This window comes from Hypanus sabinus, chromosome 9 (genome assembly GCF_030144855.1).
Source record: "Hypanus sabinus isolate sHypSab1 chromosome 9, sHypSab1.hap1, whole genome shotgun sequence".
Taxonomy (NCBI): domain Eukaryota; kingdom Metazoa; phylum Chordata; class Chondrichthyes; order Myliobatiformes; family Dasyatidae; genus Hypanus; species Hypanus sabinus.
In genome coordinates, this window is record NC_082714.1 from 16437787 (window position 1) to 16458609 (window position 20823).

General features: G+C 42.7%; 1 long non-coding RNA gene across 1 annotated transcript; it reads right to left on the reverse strand.

Moving 5' to 3' along the window:
• Positions 1 to 13930: 13930 nt before the first annotated feature.
• Positions 13931 to 20541, reverse strand: LOC132398786 (uncharacterized). The gene is made up of 3 exons (XR_009513796.1): positions 20434 to 20541; positions 17004 to 17077; positions 13931 to 14537 (listed from the first exon to the last, which is right to left on the reverse strand). It is a non-coding gene; the product is annotated as an uncharacterized LOC132398786 (long non-coding RNA).
• Positions 20542 to 20823: the final 282 nt, after the last annotated feature.

A 20823-nucleotide genomic window follows, 5' to 3' on the forward strand; every position in this document is an offset into this window, starting at 1 on the left:
ACTAGGCCTAAGAACTAGTGCAGCACCGGTGCTGGGGAAGTGATTGGTCATGCACTTTAGTAGAAGAAATAATGGGACAAAACATTTTCTAAATAGAGAGCAAATTCAGGAATCAGAGGAGCAAACAGACTTGAAAGTCCTCGTGCAGGATTCCCTAAAGGTTAACTTACAGGTTGACTCTGCCGGGAAGGAAGGAAAATGCAATGTTAGCATTCATTTCAAGAGGACTAGAATAGAAAAGTGAGGATGAGTCTTCTTAGGACCTTGGTCAGACCATACTTGGAGTACTGTGAGCAGCTTTGAGCCCCATACCTAAGAAAGGATATGCTGACATTGCTCAAAGTTCAAAGTAAATTTATTATCAAAGTGCATACTGTGTACTGTATCTCATCATATACAACCTTGAGATTCATTTTCTTGTGGGCATACTCAATAAATCCATAATAGAATAATAATCATAACAGAAGCAATGAAAAACCACAACAAACCAAGCATTCAACCAGTGAGCTAAAGACAACAAACTGTGGAAATGCAAAAATAAATAAATGAATAAATAAATAATTTATCTATTTATTTCGAGAACAGGATACAAAGGGTCGTTGAAAGTGAGTCCATAGGTTGAATGAACATTACAATAATGAGGTGAGTGAAGTTATCCCCTTTGGTTCAAGAGTCTAATGGCTAAGGGATAATAACTGTTCCTGAACCCGGTGGTGGAGGTCCTGAGGCTCCTGCACCTTCTTCCTGATGGCAGCAGTGAGAAGAGAGCATGGCCTGGGTATTTGGAGTCCCTGAGGATGGAAGCTGCTTTCCTGCGATAATGCTTCATGTAGATGTGCTCAGTGGTGAGGAGGGCTTTACCCATGATAGGCTGGGCTGTACCAACTCCTTTGTAGAGGGTCCAGAGAAGGTTCAAAAGAATGTGATTCCAAGAATAGAAGGGTTAACGTATGAGGAACATCTGATGGTTCTGGGCCTGAAATAGCTGGAGTTTGGAAGAATGGAGGGTTATCTCATTGAAACCTATCAAATATTGAAAGGCCCAGATAAGGGTGACAGGGACAGAATGCGGGAGAGTCCAAGACCAAGGGGTACAGCCTCAGAATAGAAGGATGTTCCTTTAGGACAGAGATGAGGAGAAATTTCTTGAGGCAGAGGGTGGGTGAACCTGTGGAATTTGTTGCCTCAGATGACTTTGGGTGTATTTAAAAAGTGGAGTTTGAAAGGTCTCAATTAGTAAAGACTATAAAGGTCACAGGCAGGAGAATGGAGAGGGAAAACAAACCAGCCATGATTGAATAGCAGAGCAGAGTCAGGTGCTAATTCGGCTCCTATGTCTTATGATCTAATGGCTGGGTGTAACTTTGCGTTGAGAGGTGTTGCCCTGCTCATTCTACACACAAAACAATGGAGGAGCGTAGCAGGTCAGACAGCGTCCATGGAGGGAAATGGAGAGTCAACATTTCAGGCTGAGACCCTTCATCTGCACTCTGGGCCTAAAGAAGGGCCTTGACCTGAAACATTGATTGTCCATTTCCCTGTATAAATGCTGCCTGACCTGCTGAGTTCCTCCATTGCTTTGTGTGTTGCCCTTGATTCCAGCACTTGCTAACTCTTGCGTCTACATTCTTTTAGGCTACTTGAAGAGCTCAGGGATTCTCCAATGCTATAACTAACACTCATGCCTCTTCTGATACTCTGTTATCCGATAAACAGGTGATAGTGTTTGCAAACAGTTTAAATTTAATCCACTGGCATAAAAAAGGAATTTATTAAGAGTAAAAATCAAATGATATGAAGCAAGATTTTTAATATGAATTTTGAAGCACAGATAATTAACTGTGAACAATGAGGATCAATAATACCGTACAAAGCCTGAAAGCGGAACAAAACTATTCCTTCAGCTCTCTGTATTACAGGGGCTCTGCACACAGACACAGGTTGGCTGAACCTTTTGAAAGACCCCAGACTGATGCCTTCAGTGAAATTTTCGAAGGCTATTTTTATCTTCAAGACATCAATCGCAGACACTACAGCCCATTAAAGCAAATGCTACCTTGCTTCTGAAATATTTATTTGATTGACTGGTAATTCTGCAAGTGCTTTTCATGAATTTTGATTGAGGTCTTAAAGCGCCGTGGCTAGAGCACAGCATGGGGGATGAACGCGAATCAAAACATCTCCAACCTATTTTCTGATTTGCAACCCTTGCGGTTTTGGAGAATTTTTAATGCTTTAAGAACTGAATTGCGGCAGGTGGTACAGGGAGTTTGAACACACTGCGCTGCAGAACAGCAGGGTATGGATTTGCAGATGGTTGGAGGAAGGAGAGGACTGCAGCCTTTCAGCAATCGTTGCTACTCCTGTCAAGCTGCTGCCTCTTCAAAACCAAAGCTTGGCACTGCTTAGTCACTTCCTGACTTACCTCGTCTGCACTTTAGCTTGTTAATGAGATGCTGAATTTTGTCACCCACTGCAACTTTAAGGCACCGAGTGAAGGCCAAGGCCATCTCTGACTGTGGCTATGAGGAAAGCCAGAAAACGAAGCTGCTGTCAGTAATCAAGGTCATAAAGTAAAAGCAGGTCCACGAGAGCAGCTGCCAACTGGAAAAATGCACAGCGCACGAAACACTAGAAGAAAAATAAACTGAAGCTTTCTGCCAGATCATACACCTCAGTGGCCACTTCATTAGGTACCTGCTGTGTCTAATAAAGTGGCCACTGAGTGTACGTTCATGATCTCCTGCTGTCCTGGCCCATCCACTTCAAGGTTTTACTTGCTGCGCGTTCAGAGATGCTTCTCTGCACACCGTTGTTGTTGTAACGTGTAGTTATTTGAGGTGCAGTCATCTTCCTGTCAGCGTCGACCCGTCTGGCCATTCTCCTCTAACGTCCCTCATTACTGAGGCGTTTTCACCCATCCGCTCACCGGATACCTTTTTTTACACACCATTCCCTGTAAACTCTAGGGACTGTCATGCAGGAAAGTCCCAGGATGTCAGCAGCCTCTGAGATACTCTAACCACCCTGTATGGCACCAACAATCATTCCGCAGTCAGGGTCAGTTAGATCACATTTCCTCCCCATTCTCAACAACAACTGAACCTCTTGACCATATCTGCATGCTTTTATACATTGAGTTGCTGCCGTGTGATTGGCTGATTAGATAATTGCATTAATAAGGAGGTGTAGCTAATAAAGTGGCAACTGAATGTAGATGGAGTTAAAAACTGAACAGTTAATAAGAACCCATGACTTCGTGCGGCCTAATGATTTAAAGAGAGCAAATTATTAAATTAATTATTATCAGTATGAGCTGTGGAACATGGGTGGTTCCCATTACTCATTAAATATTCAGTAAATACCATCATTAGAATCATTATTGGCATTGGTGTGCCGTGCTGTATGACATGGTCAATCATGGTCTTTCCATGACCTTGGTTAGTCTTGATAATTTTTTCTACAGAAGTGGCTTGCCATTGCCTTCGTCTGGGCAGTGTCTTTACAAGACGGGTGACGCCAGCCATTATTAATACTCTTCAGAGATTGTCTGCCTGGTGTCAGTGGTCACATAACCAGGACATGTGATATGCACTGGCTGCCCATGCAACCATCCACCACCTGCTCCCATGGTTTCACGTGACCCTGATCGGGGCTAAGCAGATGCTACACGTTGCCCAAAAGTGGTGTACAGGCTAATAGGGGGAAAGAGCGCCTTACACCTCCTTTGGCAGAGATTTATCTCCAGCTCGGCACCCAATCATTAGAATAAGTAATTGAAATTTCATAAGTAATTTCAATTATTATAGGAATAAGATGGTGAGAGGCATTGATTGTGTGGATAGTCAGAGGCTTTTGCCCAGGGCTGAAATGGTTGCCACAAGAGGACACAGGTTTAAGGTGCTTGGGAGTAGGTACAGAGGAGATGTCAGGGGTAAGTTTTCTATGCAGAGAGTGGTGAGTGCGTGGAATGGGCTGCCGGCCACAGAGGTGGAGGCGGATATGATAGGGTCTTTTAAGAGACTTTTGGATAGGTACATGGAGCTTAGAAAAATAGAGGGCTATGGGTAAGCCTAGTAATTTCTAATGTAGGGGCATGTTTGGCACAACTTTGTGGGCCAAAGGGCCTGTATTGTGCTGTAGGTTTTCTATATTTCTATGAAATAATGCAATTTCAAAATAGGTCTTACTTTGAAATAAGAACTGTTCTGATACATCATCTCTGTGAATCTTTTCTCTGCATGCTATTTTATTCTTCATTTGACCCTCCCTATAAGAAATATAGAAAGTGTTTCAAAATGATGTGGAGCAGCCATTTTGGTAATGTCAATTTATCTCAGACGTGTCAGCCTCTCAGGTGTACAATGTCAAATTGCAGGTCTATGAAATATACTCCAGAAAATTGATTAAATCTTCAAATGCTAAGCTAATCATTTTCTTATAGTTGATGCTTTACCGATGGGTTTAAGTTGACAAAAGAGGTTTGCTGCATTTACCAGAAATCTTTGACATGATGGATAACTGGCTTACTTACTTTCAGCTGTGGCATTAAAACTGAAAGACCTTGTCAACCACGTATGAAGAGTGCTGTCAAGTTTAGTAACTGGCTTCTCCAATTAATGGTGTCCCAGAAACTTTATCAGCCACTTCTCCTGATAAGTTTGTATGTACATTAAACAACTTGCTCTTAACATTTGTTGACGTCCTAATTTTAATTATTGAACAGAAAACAAGTCATCCTGCTACACTGAATGTTTCTTTGACCTGTGATGAAAAAGAACGGCTCCTGTCAAGAACTTATCATTCTTTTGGCATGTTTAAGTCTGTTTCAATTCACAGCAGATTATACATAAAGTACACATAGTGGCCACTTTATTAGGCAGACCTGCTCGTTAATGCAAATATCTAATCAGCCAATCATGGGGCAACAACTCAATGCATAAAAAACATGCCGACTTGGCCAAGAGGTTCAGTTGCTGTTCAGATGAAACATCAGAGTGGGGAAGAAATGTGATCTTCGTGATTTTGTCCGCGGAACTGTTGTTGGTGCCAGACAGGGTGGTTTGAGTATCTGAGAAACTGCTGATCTCCTGGGATTTTCACATACAATAGTCTCTAGAGTTTATGGAGAAAAGTGTGTAAAAGAAAACAAAAAAAGGTTTAGTAAGCAATGGTTCTGAGGCTGAAAACACCTTGTTATTGAGAGGGGCCGGAGGAGAATGGCTAGACTAGTTCAAGCTGACAGGAAGATGGCAGTAACCCAGATCACCATGCATTACAACAGTGGTGTGCAGAAGAGCATCTCTGAATGCACAACACATTGAACCTTGAAGTGGATGGGCTACAGCAGTAGCTGACCAAGAGCATACACCTAGTGGCCAATTTATTAGGTACAAGAGGTACCTAATAAAGTGGCCACTGAGTGCATACTTCATTTTTACTTGAATACTGACATTGCAGACTTTAGTTATCCAAAGCAATTAGGTATACAAGGGAAGGGTGAAGCCAAACTAGTCAACCCAACATTAACATCTTGTAGGATCTGTCGAAAAATGTACTTAATTGACACTATTTTAAATAAATCTAGCAGATAGCTATTTAAATTGGTTTAGTAATGTCAATTTGAGGAAAGCATTCCTCCACCTGTCTGATTCAAATTGGAAAGTCTGTCTGAAGCCTTCAGGATGTGACAGTCAGGCAAGTTATCTTTCCCTGGACTATGAGCGAAGCAAACCTCCATGTAAGAGGCACTGATATTTTCGACTTATTTGAGAGTATAATTAAGTCTAATAATTACCATAAATTCCAGGTTGTGTCATTGCTGACAACGACTTATTCTTATTCATTTACGCCATTGCCCCAAGGCCTTCATTAGCCTCCCACCTGGAACTATAGCAACAGAAAGCCCCAGAGAGTGCCTGTGGAATTTTAGGCCAACATCGCATTCTGCAGGAACTGGACTCATGTGACTATGGCCGATAAGTGTTGGGAAGCTATCTGAATGTTGAGACCCGATTTGAATTGACTTGGTCTTTTTCAACACCTGGACTATCTCTCAGTGATTAATATCAGAGGTGGAAAACATATCCAATCCCACAGTTTGAGACCAGCAGAAGAGCCATAACCTGCTGTCTGGCTGCGATATACCAGCCGGAGAAATGCAAAGATCTGCTTCTGATCAACACTGATCTCTCACTGAGAAGGGATGGAGGAAGCGATAGCTCGGATTGGATTTTAATGACGAGTATTTACCATCATTATATTTTGTAAACAATAACAATGCTTAAGCCTGTGTGACTTAAAGTGGAAATCCATAGGTTATTGCCTGTGAACCTTCAATCCTCCATTGACTCTCCACTGGAATCAATTAGTTTAGCAAAAAATTCATGTACTTTAAATCAGGGCTCATGGTGAAATATTCCAATTTTTTAATGTTTTGCTGCTGAAGAGTAAGAGAATTTTAGTTGCGTAAAGCAACACACACAAAATGCTGGAGGAACTCAGCAGCCATGGCAGCATCTATGGAGAAGAGCAAACAGTCGCCATTTCAGGGCCACAACCCTTCATCAGGCCCGGGTGCAGTGTCTCAGGGCCTGAAACATTGGCTGTTTACTCTCTTCTGTAGCTGCTGCCTGGCCTCCTGAGTTCTGTGTGTGTGTGGCTTTGGATTTCCAAAATCTGCAGATTTTCTCGTGTTTTTAATTACATAAATACTCCTCAAGTGTCCAGGGTTAAAAACATCAATTATGCACACATTCTGTGGCTTCTTCATCAGGCACCCCCTGTACCTTATAAAGTGGCCACCTAGTGTATGTGCGTGATCTTCTGGCTGTAGCTCATCCACTTCAAGCTTCAAATGTTTCGCATTCAGAGATGCCCTCGTGCACACCACTGTTGTTATGCTAAGTTATCTGAGTTACCGTCACCTTCCTGTCAGCTTGATCTAGTCTGGCTTTCCTCCCCGACCTCTCTCATTAACCATCAAGGCACCTCACCCACAGAACTGCTGCTCACTGGATTTTTTTTTGTTTTTCGCACCATTCTCTGTAAACTCTAGAGCAAGGGTTCCCAACCTGAGGTCCACGGACCACTTGCTTAATGGTATAGACCCATGGTACAAAAAAGGGTTGGGAACCCCCTGCACTATTAACTGTTGTGTGTGAAAATCCTAGGAGCTTAGCAGTTTCCAAGATACTCAACCCATCCTGTCCGGCACCAACAATCATTCCATGGTCAAAGTCACTTAGATCACATTTCTTCCCCATTCCAGTGTTGGATCTGAACCTCTTGATCATCTCTGCCGGCTCTTGTACATGAGTCGCTACCACGTGATTGGCTGGTTATATTTTTGATATAACAAGCAGGTGTACCTAATAAAGTGGCCATGAAGTGTATTTAAATTGGAATTCCCTTCAACGAATAATACAAATTATAATGGATTTTTTAAAGTTTGGATTTATGACCTTGCAGCTTTTCCCCATAATGTTAAGTTCAATCTTAACTTAGTGCTCTGTAATGTTTAACAATTTTAGCCAAGAATTTACTTTTTGGCTTGTTGTTGGTGAGAATTCTTCAATGTGATTGGTTGCACAGGCAGACTAATGACATCACTGTTACTGGAAGGCAGGGATCTCTGGAACTAAGTCTTAACTACAACACAGGGAATGGTAGACCATTACTTTCAACTTCTTTTGAAGTCAGAGCTGAACAGCACTGGCCAGCTGCTGACTGCAAATCTGATACCTGTCACCTGCTAGATTCCCTTTATCTTGAAAAGCGTTCTCATTCATAAATTTCATTGCAAAATTACTCCATAAAGCATTGGAAACAAATATACTTGTGAGCTTAGAGTGCAACGTGTAAGAGTCGGCTTTCTCTGGGACTGGGACTGTGTTAGTTTGGAAAACTGAAGTCAGAAACTCTTGGCAAAGGAAAAGGAAAACTGGTGAATCTCTTAGGTACACGATTCAGCAAGAACAGAGTTTGTGGTCTAGTGTTCGGGGTCCTCATCAGAGTCCTCAGTTATCATGATTGGTGAGTCCTGGCAACAAAACTGAAGGTAGAAAGTCAATGGGAAGTCAGGAAGACAGTGAAAGCCTAGGACTACGAGTCCGCTGGGGAAATCAAAACCTCAAGTCCCCTGGAGGCCGAAGATTGCCTGTCTAGGGGTTGGAGGACCGCCTATGTGGGCAGGAGGGAGGAACTAACATCTTGCAGTCATTGTTCTGTTCGGTTTTGTAGTGTTCTGTGTTGTTTGGCTGAATATCGTGAGCATGTTAGGTTGGCGCCAGAATACATGGTGACACTTGCGGGCTGCACCTATCACATCAAGTTTTGTTGGTTGTTGACACAAATGGTACATTTCACTGTATTTTTCAATGTAGATGTGATAAATGAATCTGAACCTGAAATAGTTTGTCTTGACCACTCTCCACTTACTCCTTCCAAATAGTATGTGCCTTTAGGCACTTATTGTTGTGTATTTAATATTTCAGTAATATTGTTAATATCTTGTTTTATTAAGCATTCTTTGTTGTTTACATAATCCAGTGCAGGTTATATGTAAAAGTATGCAAATGGCATACGTCATTACTCCACCGTGTCATACATGCGTGCTTCACTTAAAGTAGACTCGCATTCTGGACTTGCTTGTTTTTCTTGTAATTAATTTTGTTTTGGAGTAACAAAACATAACACTAATGCGTGGGGACTTGATTAAACCAGGCTGTGGCATTGCACCAACCCTTCCAACTCCTCCCGCAGTCAGATAAACTGCCGGTATTTGCCATCTCGTGGCTGTGCAAACGCAGCTCTGGGTCAGGAGTCAAGGTTTTAAGACCCTTTCTGGAGATCTGAGGATAAAATCTGAGTTTTGCCGTCCCTGCTGGGTGCGGCAGTAAGCAGAGCACCCCGTCTGCCTGCTCGTGAAACTGTTCTCCCACGTGAAGTGTGCCCGCAAGGCCCGGGAGAGCTGTCACTGACTGCCCTTCAAGCCCAAAATTACCTTTTTGCAGGTCGTGAACCGACAGCTCATCTACAAGCCGGAAATCAGAACTCACTGCAGTTCAGTGGGGGTGTGCTGTGTGCTAAGTCCAGGAACGCCCTATTGTCACTGTGGAGTGACATTAACATTTTATTACGAGAGCACAGTGCCTTCTCTGCAGGATCTCCTTTTAGCCTTTTTTGAGGGATGAAATTGAGTGCTTATCAGGAGGGTGTCACACAATTTAATTAATGTTAATGTCACTTAGAGCTGCCTCAGCATAGAAACCCTTGGCTGAGCGTCTTTAGCTCTCACGTGGTTCCGGAGTCCCAGGGTCTTCTGAAAATGAGCAGCATGTGGAGGTCATGTTTGCAGACTCCTTGAGTGAGAAGTGTTGGATTATTTTTTAAAAAAAACAAAATTTCACATTGTAAGTATCTCTGCATATATTTTCAGCTCAGGGCTTTGGAGAAGTTTTATCAAAGCCGCGTCCAAGCTTTTGGAAATATTCTTTAATAATGTCAACTTTTTTTTCTTTGACCTTATAATCAGCCCTTGGAGTCAGATTTTTTTTAACTGTTTCTGTTGAGTGAGCAGAAAAGAATGCATAAAATGCTGGGAGAAAGATTGTTATAGAAACACAAGAGATGGTGGAATCCGGAGCAAAAAAAGACATGCTGGAGGAACTCATTGGTAAGGCAACATCTGTGGAGGGGAATGGAAGTCAGATTTTTCAGCTGAGGCCCTTAATCTTCACTGAATGTTAATCATTGTTTATGCATTTTAGGAGAATCTGTTTAAGGATGTGAGAGCAGAAGGAACAAATCCAGAAGAACTACAAGACATAGGAGCAGAATTAGACCATTCAGCCCATTGAGATTTCTCCACCATTCAATCATGCCTGATTTATTATCCCTCTCAAGCCCACTCTCCCACCTTCTCCTCTTAACTTTGATGTAGAATTAGGCCATTGAACATGTTGAGTGTGCTCCAACATTCTCCTGCCTCCTTCCCGTAATCTTTGACACCTGGACTAATCAAGGACCTATCAACCTCCACTTTAAATATACCGAGTGATGGCCTCTACAGCTGTCTGTAGCAATGAATTCCACAGATTCACCACCCTCTGGCTAAAGAAATTTCTCCTCACCACTGTTCTAAAAGATGTCCTTCTATTCTAAGCCTCCTGGTCCTAGACTCCCTCAGGATAGGAAACATCCTCTCCACAGCCGCCGTATCTAGGCCTTTCAAAAGGTTTCAGTGAGATCCTCCCTCATTCTTTTGGACTCCAGTGAGGACAGGCCCAAAGCAATCAAACTCTCCTCATAGCTTAACCCTTTCACTCCTGGGCTCTTTCTTGTGAACCTCCTCTAGGTTAGGCTGAATGGTTTAAATTGAAGTAGGGTTGTAGTGTGTGAACATAAGTATAGATCTGATGGGTTGAATGGGCTGTCCTGTAAACTCCATGTAATTTATTTGCTACAATGCCTCTTCCAGCATCTTCTGGACAACTATCATAATTTGAACCACAATAATAGTGAACCTGAGATCCACAGGAACTTCCTCTGTGGTAAACTTTCTATCCTTGGTGGAGACAGTGCTAGGTCACTGGGTGTGGTAAACTATGTATACCTGTCTGGACACGCCCCTCTGGTGACTGCTCCTGTGGCTCCTCCCACAGACCCCTGTGTAAAGGCGATTGGGGCACTGCTCCTCCCTGAGTCTCCGAGACGCTGTGCTCCATTTTGCTGCTAATAAAAGCCTATCGTTCGCCTCCCGTCTCCGAGAGTTATTGATGGTGCATCACTGGGAGTATTTAAAAACAACGTAAATACATTTTTGAAAGATCCATCATTAAGGACCTCTGTTACCCAAGACATGCCCTCTTCTCATTTCTCCTATCAAAGAGAAAGTACAGGAGCCATCAGATTTCTGAATGGTCAGTGAACCATCCCATGGACATGACCTCACTATTTTTGCTCACTGTTTGCTCTACTTACTTAATTAAAATTTTATACACAGTATATTTCTTTATTGAAATTTATAGTAATTACTTATGCATTGCAATGTACTGCTGCTGCCAAACAACAAATGTCACAACATATGCCAGTGATGTTAAAGCTGATTCTGATTACAGGCTATGACACATTGGCATAGCAGAGATGAGGCTCGGGGCAATGTAACCATTGTCATATTGAAGCGTAGGGCAGGCTTGAAAGGGTGAATTGCTAATCCTGCTTCCATTTTAAGATCATGGATCACTACAGCACAGTGCAGGCCCTTCAGCCCATGATGTTGTTAACACATTCCACAATCAGTCTAACCTTTCCCTCTGCTTTATAAACACAAGCGATTCTACAGATGCTGGAAATCTTGAGCAACACACACAAAATGCTGGAGGAACTCAGCATATCAAGGAAAATCTACGGAGGGAAATAAACAGCCAATGCTTCAGGTTGTGGTGGAGAATTATGGTGGAAAAAATCTCGACTGTTTATTCCTCTTCACAGATGTTGCCTGACTTGCTGAGTTCCTCCAGAATTTTGTGCATGTCCCTCTGGTTGATAGTTCTCCATCCCTGGGAAAAAGACTGTGTGCGTTCGCCATATCTATGCCCCTCATGCTTTTGTACACTTCTGTAAGGTCACAAGTTCCTTAAGGTTGTTATAGTTGAGGGTTGTAGTTAACCCACCCCACAACCATGACTATCATTTCTGGTTAGAGTCACTTTAAGTACAGATATTCCTGTATCTAGTGTACGCTCATATAAGCTCCCACTACCGATTAAACACTCCCAATGGTGTGCATCTCAAATAGCCTCTGACAACCAAGTCTGGCTCCTAGACAGGCAACGGCTTGCTCTCCATGTTGTGCTGCCCTGGCTTGCGTACTGGCACATAGACCGCTGGGATGCAAAACCCATGGTTGACCCCGACCCTTGGAGGAACTCATAAGGCCACCCCTCACTCCAAAGAATCAAGTCCTATCCTGCCCAACTTTCTCCTATAACTAAAGACCTCAAGTAGTAAATCATCTTTTCATTCATTCCAATTTAATGACGGATTTGACATACTGACTGTTCTTACTCCCAATGTTCTTCTCAGGGTCACACATACTTCTAGTGACCCCACATGGCTTCACAGTCTATCTTAGGACACTAGTGCTTTGCCTCTGGACTCTGACCTCAATGCAGTGGCAAGCAGAAAGGCAGAATATACAGAATGTACATTGCAATGCATAAATATACAGAAAGGTGCCAGAAAAAAACCAGCAAAGATCCCACCCACCCTGCTCATGGACTGATTGTTCCTCTCCCAACAGGGAAAAGGCTATGCAGCATCCATGCCAGGACCACCAAGCTCAGAAACAGTTACTTCCCCTAAGCTGTTCGGCTGATCAACACCTCCAACCATTAACCCACTCCACGACCATGACTTTACCATTTCTGCTTAGGGTCACCTTATGTACAGATTGTGGTGAACTATGTGCCTGTCGGGACACGCCCCCTGCTGACTGCTCCTGTGGCTCCTCCCACAGGCCCCTGTATAAAGGAGGTCTGAGGCCTGACGCTCGGCCTCAGTCTCCAGGACATTGTATGATAGACACTCACTCCTGGTTCCTTCTTCCAGTCAATAAAAGCCGATATCTCGCCTTACATCTCAGTGTGAGTTATTGATGGTGCATCACAGATATTCCTGTATCTAGTGTCCCCTTATATACATGCAATCAGTCTATGTATATAAACTAATCTTATGTTTTTATAGTGATTGCTTTAATTGTGTTCTTTATGCTTATTGTGTTGTGTTTTTTTGCTGCATCAGATCCGAAGTAACAACCATTTTGTTCTCCCTTACACTCACATACCAAAAAATGACAATGAACAATCTTGAATGTTGAGAATAGGCCAGCTCAACAGGCATCTGATCTCCAGGTCATTCCTGATTTCTGCTACAGAATAATCTGCTACAATATTTAGCATGAAATGCTTATCTCAGAGCTGACGTTGTACAAGTCTAGTGATTAGTATATACAAACCCCCTCTGCTCCCATTCCAAGGGTAGGTCTTGTAAGTACAGCACACAAAATGCTGAGGGAACATCTATGAAGGGAAGTTGCCTGTCAGTGTTTTGGGTCGAGACGCTTCATCTGGACTGAACGATAGAGGGTAAGCAGCCACTGTCAAAAGCTGGGGATAAATTATGGAATAACAGCAGGCAGGTGAAAAGTGGATTCAGGTGAGGGGAACGATGGGCAGATGGGGAGGGAAACTGGGAGGTGATAGGTGGATTCAGGTGAGGGGAGTGATAGGCAGATGGGGAGGGAATCTCAGAGATGATGTGTGGAGGTGACAAAAGGCTGATAGGTGGAATTTGGAGTAAAGGGAGGGAGGTGGGGAGGGTAAATAGGAACTGTAGGGCAGGGAAACCAGTGAGAGGACTGTGTTGCTGCTGGGCAGATAGAGAGGTTGTGGGGGGTGGGGGGAGAAAGAGAAAGGTGGCCAGATGGACCAGGAGGAGTGAGAAAAGGGAAAAGGGACAGAGAGAGGATCCTCTCTGTCACTCAGTTCAAGTGAAGGGTTTTGACCCAAAACATTGACTGTCTCTCCATAGATGCTACCTGGGACAATAAGCTTCTCTAGCATTTTGTGTGCTTCTCCAGATTCCAGTATCTGCAGCCGCTGTGTGCTCCAGCAGGTCTTGTAACATCTGAATGCTGGAGAACAGTTTACCTTACAGCTCAACGCGATGGCCGGTATGGGATTCAGCACCTGGTGCCTCCTCTGTCTCTCAGTCTATCTCCAAGTTTGTGTACATCTGCCTCCTTCGAAAATTACTATTGAAAGAAATCTCAGTTCATCTGTAAAATCCTGATGTCTTTGCATTGTACTACTGCTGCAAAACAACACATTTCATGATATATGCAACAGTAGTGTAGTGGTTAGCACGACACAATTACAGATCAGGGCATTCAGAGTTCAGAGCTTAATTCCAGCAACATATATAAGTAATTTGTACGTTCTCCCAGTGACTGCGTGGGTTTCAGTTTCCTCCCACAATCCAAAGTTGTACCAGTTAGTAGGTTAATTGGTCATTGTAAACTTTCCTGCGATTTATCTTCATTATCATTCTGGGTCATATCGTATGACGTGGGCAATCATTGTCTTATGTTCTTAGCAAATTCATAGAAGTAGTTTGTCGTTGCTTTCGCCTTTACAAGACGGGTGACCCCAGCCGTTCCCAATACTCTTCAGAGATTGTCTGCCTGGTGTCAGTGGTCACATAACAGGATTTGTGATATGCACCGGCTGCTCATGCGATTGTCCGCCTCCTGCTCCTGTGGCTTCACCTGACCATGGTCGGGGGGCTAAGCAGGTGCTATATCTTGCCCAAGGGTGGCCTGCAGACTAGCGGACAGAAGGAGCGCCTTTCCCCTCCTTTGGTAGAAACTTGTCTCCTCCTCTCCACCCAGTCCTGCAATTAGACTGGTGTTAAATGGGTGAGTTGCTGGGTGGTGCGGCTCGTTGGGACTGAAGGACTTGTTCTGCACTGTATCTCTAAATGCAAATAAATAAATATGTCAGTGTTAATAAATCTGATTTTGATTCTGATTCAAACTCACATTTTCCTTCATTGTATCTCTTAACCTCCTTCATGCCTACTGCCAGCTAACCTCCTGCATAAATCCCATCTCCAGTGTCATTGACACTATGGAGTGAATCAGATAACTCTTTCAAAGAGCTGCCATTGGCATGATAAGGAGAACAAACAATCTTCAGGAAGAACTCAGTGGGTCGTGCAGCATCTGCGCTCAACCTGCTGAGTTCTTCCAGCCGATGTCTTGTGGTTCTCAGTTCTGGCCCCTGCAATCTCTTCTGTCTCCACTGGCAACATAAGGCTTCGGCCCCTTTCTGAAAAAAGTGATTTTTTTTTTGGTTCTGCATTCTCAGAGTGAACTGTTTGCTTGAACACAGAAACAAAGAAAAAAGGAAAGAACCGGAGCTGAAATGAAACAGAGCTTTGATAACTTCTCAAAATGCTAAACTGAACTAATTTGTCCCATTTCTGATTTAGCAAGACATGTTCAAGATGGGATGATAGGGCCTTCATCAGCAGTCAGCCTGGTCTTTTCAAAGCTGCAGTTTCCTGATGATAAACTGCTTTGCTTTCAAGATGAGAGCTTCTGCTTTCAAATGCCTTTTGTGGAATAAAAGATGACAAGAGGTTCTCGTTCTTAATTTCAGGCCTGAAAGGAACGAACTGAATGTAATCATGTACTTGGCAGCTAATAAAGGCCCATTTTGAATGGATAAAAGGAGAAAAAAGAACTTCCTGACCTTTCCTTTTAACCAGAACCATTTTTTTGAAGTGACATATTCCTGATCAATCGGATTATTTTGTAATAGATGGCAAGCAAGAATTAAGAATTAAGAACAGGTTTCAGTTCATTGATGTTATCACAGTATGTCGTGATAAAGAAGCTGCAGTACAAGTGTGCAGCCTTCATAGACTGTGTGATGAGCTTTTCCAAGACAAAATTAAGCCCTAGTACAAAAGAGCAAAGATTCATTCAAAGAAATCGGAGCAAATTTCAGATCTTATTTGCAAAGGACATCAAAGGCTAATTTATTTGCACCCAAAATGGGACCGCACGAGCATTAGAACAGATATAAATTGTACATTGTGCTGAAGTAATTCCTTAATGCCCTCTTTAACCATTTGTCTTCACTGAAAGATAAAATAGATTCCCTAATTTTCTCTGTAATTTGCACACTAAACTGTTAATATTTTGTGGGGTTTGATACAGCTTTGTAAGATAAGATCCACTCCCAATTGACCATTGATTTTACATGCCAGGCACCAGCGCTCTACTCCTTCAAGTAGAATTAAGTCCCAGTATACCATATGGAAACAAACTACTTGGCCCCACCAGTCCATGCTAACATTTACACTGCACTCAAGCTTTCTCCTTTCCCTCCTCATCTACAGCTCAGTGGCCACTTTAATAGGTACCTCCTGAACACAATAAAATGGCCCCGATTGTACATTTGTGTCTTCTGCTGCTGTAGTCCATCCTCTTCAAGGTTCGATACTTGCGTGTTGAAATTGTTCCATTGGTCCTCACTCCAATGTACCTATTGAAACACCTTCCTGTCAGCTGGAACCATTCTGGCCATTCCCCTCTGACATCCCTCATTAACAAGGCATTTTCGCTCACAGAACTGCCACTGGATAGATTTTTTTTGTTTTTCACACCATTCTCTGTAAACTCTAGAGACTGCTGTGTGTGAACATCCCAGGAGATCAGCAGTTTCTGAGATACTCAGACCACCCCATCTGGCACCACAACCATTCCATGGTCAAAGCCACTTAGATCACATTTCTTCCCCATTCTTCTGTTCAGTCTGAACAACAACTGAACCTCTTGACCATGTCTACCATGTTTTTATGCATTGAATTGCTGCCGTCTGATTGGCTGATTAGATATTTGTATTCGGTGTACCTAATAAAGTGGCAACTGGGTCTATATCTATAACATTACACATCTCTCTGAGAAGATCATCATCAGCCTTTAAAAGCCCACATCCCACAGCATCAACATATATTTCATCTCCCAGGGAGGAAAGGGGGAAAAAGCTCTAAGATTTTGTAAATCATCTAGAGTCATCACCAGAGAGAGGAGTACCAGGAGGAAGTCCTTCTATTCCAGGAGATGTGTCAGGAGCTCCTGAGGAATCTCGCATCAGATAGCTCCAGGGCATCTCCTTCAGGTTTGAGAGTCTTCGCTTGCTTGGACAGGTACTTGGATAGGAAGGTTATGGAGAAAAGCTTGGCAAATGGGACTAGCTTGGATGATGCATTTTGGTCAGGATGGACCAATTGGACCAAAGGACCTGTTTCCATGCTCTATGACTCTATAATCCTCCATTCTCTTCTCCTTTATATGCTTGTCGAGACCCCTTTTAAACGTTTCTGCATATTCATTTCAACCAATCCCTGTGATAACAGGTCAACATTCTTACCAGTCTTTGAGTAAAGAAAGTTCCTTTGAGTTCCCCATTGGTGACATTTCCTGGTGACATTCCTCTAATAATACCTATAGGAAACACAAGAGATTATGTAGGTGCTGGAAATCCAAAGCAACGCACACAAAATGCTAGAGGAACTCAGTAGGTCAGGCAGCATCTATGGAGAGGAACAAGCAGTTGATGTTCCAGGCCGAGACCCTTCAGCAAAAACATCAACTCCTTATTCATCTCCTGCCGAATTTCTCCAGAGTTTTATCTATGATGCTTATTCTTATCCTTCACCCAACATGTGAAAACATTTCCTCCACAACCACTCTGTCAAAACCCTTCCTGACTTTAAAGGCCTTTGTTAGGTCATCCCTCCGCCTATCATTCTCAAGGGAAAATGCATTTCAGGTGAGAGAAGGGAAGTTTAAAGGAGATGTGTGAAGCAAGATTGTACATAGGAAATGGTTGCCAGGGTAATGGTGGAAGCAGATAATGTTGGCTTGTGGCATTTATGAGGCTTTTAGATAGGCACAGGAAAGCAAACAGTATAGAGGGATATTGATCATGTAGAGATAAAAGAGATTTAGATTAATTTGGCATTGTGTTCAGCATGAACATTGAGAGCAGGAGGACTTGTGCTGTACTATGTTCTATGTTCTTTAAAGAGACCCAGACAGTTCTAATTGGTACCAATCCTCACATTTCTGATATAATTCTCATATATTTTATCTGCAGCCAGACCAGATTTTCTCCTTCATAATCCATTATTGCTATCTCTTCTTCTTCATCGTTGCTCCTCAAAGAGTTTGTGTTCAATTTAAATGTTTTGACTTTATTCCAATTTTTGCACTTCTGAAAGATTTGCCTTTTGATCTGTTCCAAGGCTTGAGCAATCAGTTTCAGTAGAAAGCTCTCATTTTATAACTGTCTCAAAATAGCCTACTAAGTCTAGATTTGGATTTGGATTTCACTTCAGGTTCTGGCTTTAAGTCCACTTTAGGAAACACTGATCTGTATGCAAAATCATTGCCTCCGATGCGCAGGGTTGCAAGAGGCTGCAGAGCTTGGTACACTCATCTAGTTCCATCACAGGCACAATCCTCCCTACATTGAAAGAAATCTTCTAGAGGCTGTGCGTCAAGAAGAGGGCATCCATTATTGAGGATGCTCGCCATCTGGGACATGCCCTCTTTGCGTTACTACGATCAGGAAGGAGCTACAGGAGCCTGAAGACCCACACTCAACAGCTTCTTCCCTTCCACCGTTAGATTTCTGAATGGTCCGTGAACCCCTGAACAGAACCTTGCCATTCCTTTTTTGCAATATCTATTTATTTTGTTACTTAAAGTAACTTTTTTGTTCTGCTTTGTACCACTGCAAAAAAAAAACACATTTCATGATGTACGTCAGTGATAATAAACCCAAATCTGATTCTGATGCACTGTTTAAAGGACCATGCACCTGCACAAAGGTAAATTGTGTATGAAAGGGCCTAGACATATTACTCAGTGGACATGATTTCACCCAGAAGTGAGAGGTAGCATAATTTCACTCAGACAAAATTGTTTTCAGATGTGATTTCGCAAGAAAAATGGATGCTAATGGATCTTGCCTTTTTAGGGTTGGATATAGTGACCAAACTAATTGCAGCTGAGCGCAGATGATTAAGCAATTTTCCTGTCAATCACGAATGGCGACAACACTGATGTAACTAACTGAGAGTGACTTTATCCACATAATTTGAACACTCATTGCATTTCTCCATGCATTGTATCCTCTGGAGAAATTATCCTGTTATTACTGGGAGAAGTGGTTGTAGTTTTTTTTCACATGTCTTATTTGCTCGGTTGTTTAGATTCCAAGCCAGTTTCAGAGGACGGTTAGTAGTCAGTCACAAGAATGAGATCTTGGAGTCAGGCGAGGACAGAAATCCTACAAAAGGCAGTGTATTCAGCCCTGCACATCACAGGTAAAGCCCTCCCATACACTGAGTGCATCTACATAAAACACTGTTGTAGAAAAGCAGCATCCATCATCAGAGATCCCCACCGCCCAGGTCATGCTCTTTTATCACTGCTGCCATCAGGTAGAAGGTACAAGAGCCTCAGGACTACCCTTCATGTTCAGGAAAAGTTACCATCCTTCAGCCATCAAACAGGATAACTACACTTACTTGCCCCTCCATTGAGATGTTCCCTCTATCAATGATCCGACTTTAAGAACTCTTGATCTCATTATCTCATTTTCTCGTTAATTATTACTATTTATTTATATTTTCATTTGCATAGTTTGTTGTCTTCTGCATGCCGGTTGATCTTTCAGTGGTCCTGTTCTCGTTACTATTCTATAGATTTGCTGAGTATGCCCACAGGAAAATGAATCTCAGGGTTGTATGTGGTGACATACATGTACTTTGAGAATAAAATTTACTTTGATTTTGACTTTGAAACTGTTAAGGATAGTGGATTTTGTTCCCTAATGGATATTAATGCATCAGATTGTATTTTACAATGATCCAACTGTTTTATGGTCACTTTTGCTCCCGTGTTTTGTTTTATTTCAAAATATTGAATTTAAATTTCTCAGTGATAACAACTGAGGATTACTAAACAGCAAGTGGGATTTGTTAATCCAATAATTTGACCAGTGAGCCTCCGCACCCTGAGTTCCTGTTATCATTATGCTTATGACAAGATCCTGCAAGTAGCAATGAGATGAGGGTTTGAGGGTGAAATGCTGACCAGGTTTGAGGGTGAAATGCAAACCAGGTCTGAGGGTGAAATGCTAACCAGGTTTGAGGGTGAAATGCTAACCAGGTCCGAGGGTGAAATGCAAACCAGGTTCAAGGGTGAAATGCTAACCAGGTTCGAGGGTGAAATGCAAACCAGGTTTGAAGGTGAAATGCAAACCAGGTTCAAGGGTGAAATGCTAACCAGGTTCGAGGGTGAAATGCTAACCAGGTTTGAGGGTGAAATGCAAACCAGGTTCAAGGGCGAAATACTAACCTGGTCCGAGGGTGAAATGCTAACCAGGTTTGAGGGTGAAATGCAAACCAGGTCCGAGGGCAAAATGCTAACCAGGTCCGAGGGTGAAATGCTAACCAGGTTTGAGGGTGAAATGCAAACCAAGTTTGAGGGTGAAATGCAAACCAGGTTTGAAGGTGAAATGCAAACCAGGTTCAAGGGTGAAATGCTAACCAGGTTCGAGGGTGAAATGCTAACCAGGTTTGAGGGTGAAATGCAAACCAGGTTCAAGGGCAAAATACTAACCTGGTCCGAGGGTGAAATGCTAACCAGGTTTGAGGGTGAAATGCAAACCAGGTACAAGGGCGAAATGCTAACCAGGTCCGAGGGTGAAATGCTAACCAGGTTTGAGGGTGAAATGCAAACCAGGTTTAAGGGAGGAATGCTAACTAAGGTACACAAAGAACACCTACCATCACACTTAGCTTGGTGTCATCTGCACTCCAGCAGGGAACTTGACCAGGCCAGATCATTCTGAGGTATGTGTGAGGCTTCTTCTCCCTCTCAGTCTTGATAAAGGGACTCGGCCCCAAACGTTGACTCTTTCATCCCCTCCATAGATGCTTCCTGATGTGCTGAGCTCAGCCAGCATTTAGTGTGTTCCTCTGGATTCCAGTGTCTGCAGAACCTCTTGTGTATATTATATTTAACTTACTGGTATTTGGAAGAGATATTAAGGGGTAGCTGTATATAAACATGCAGTGCATACTTGTCAACGCCTAGGTTCTTAAGAGAGTTCTGCGTCTTCTCAAAACATCCCTCAGTTTAATTTGAAATTCAGCTGTTCATTCACAGGATAATGT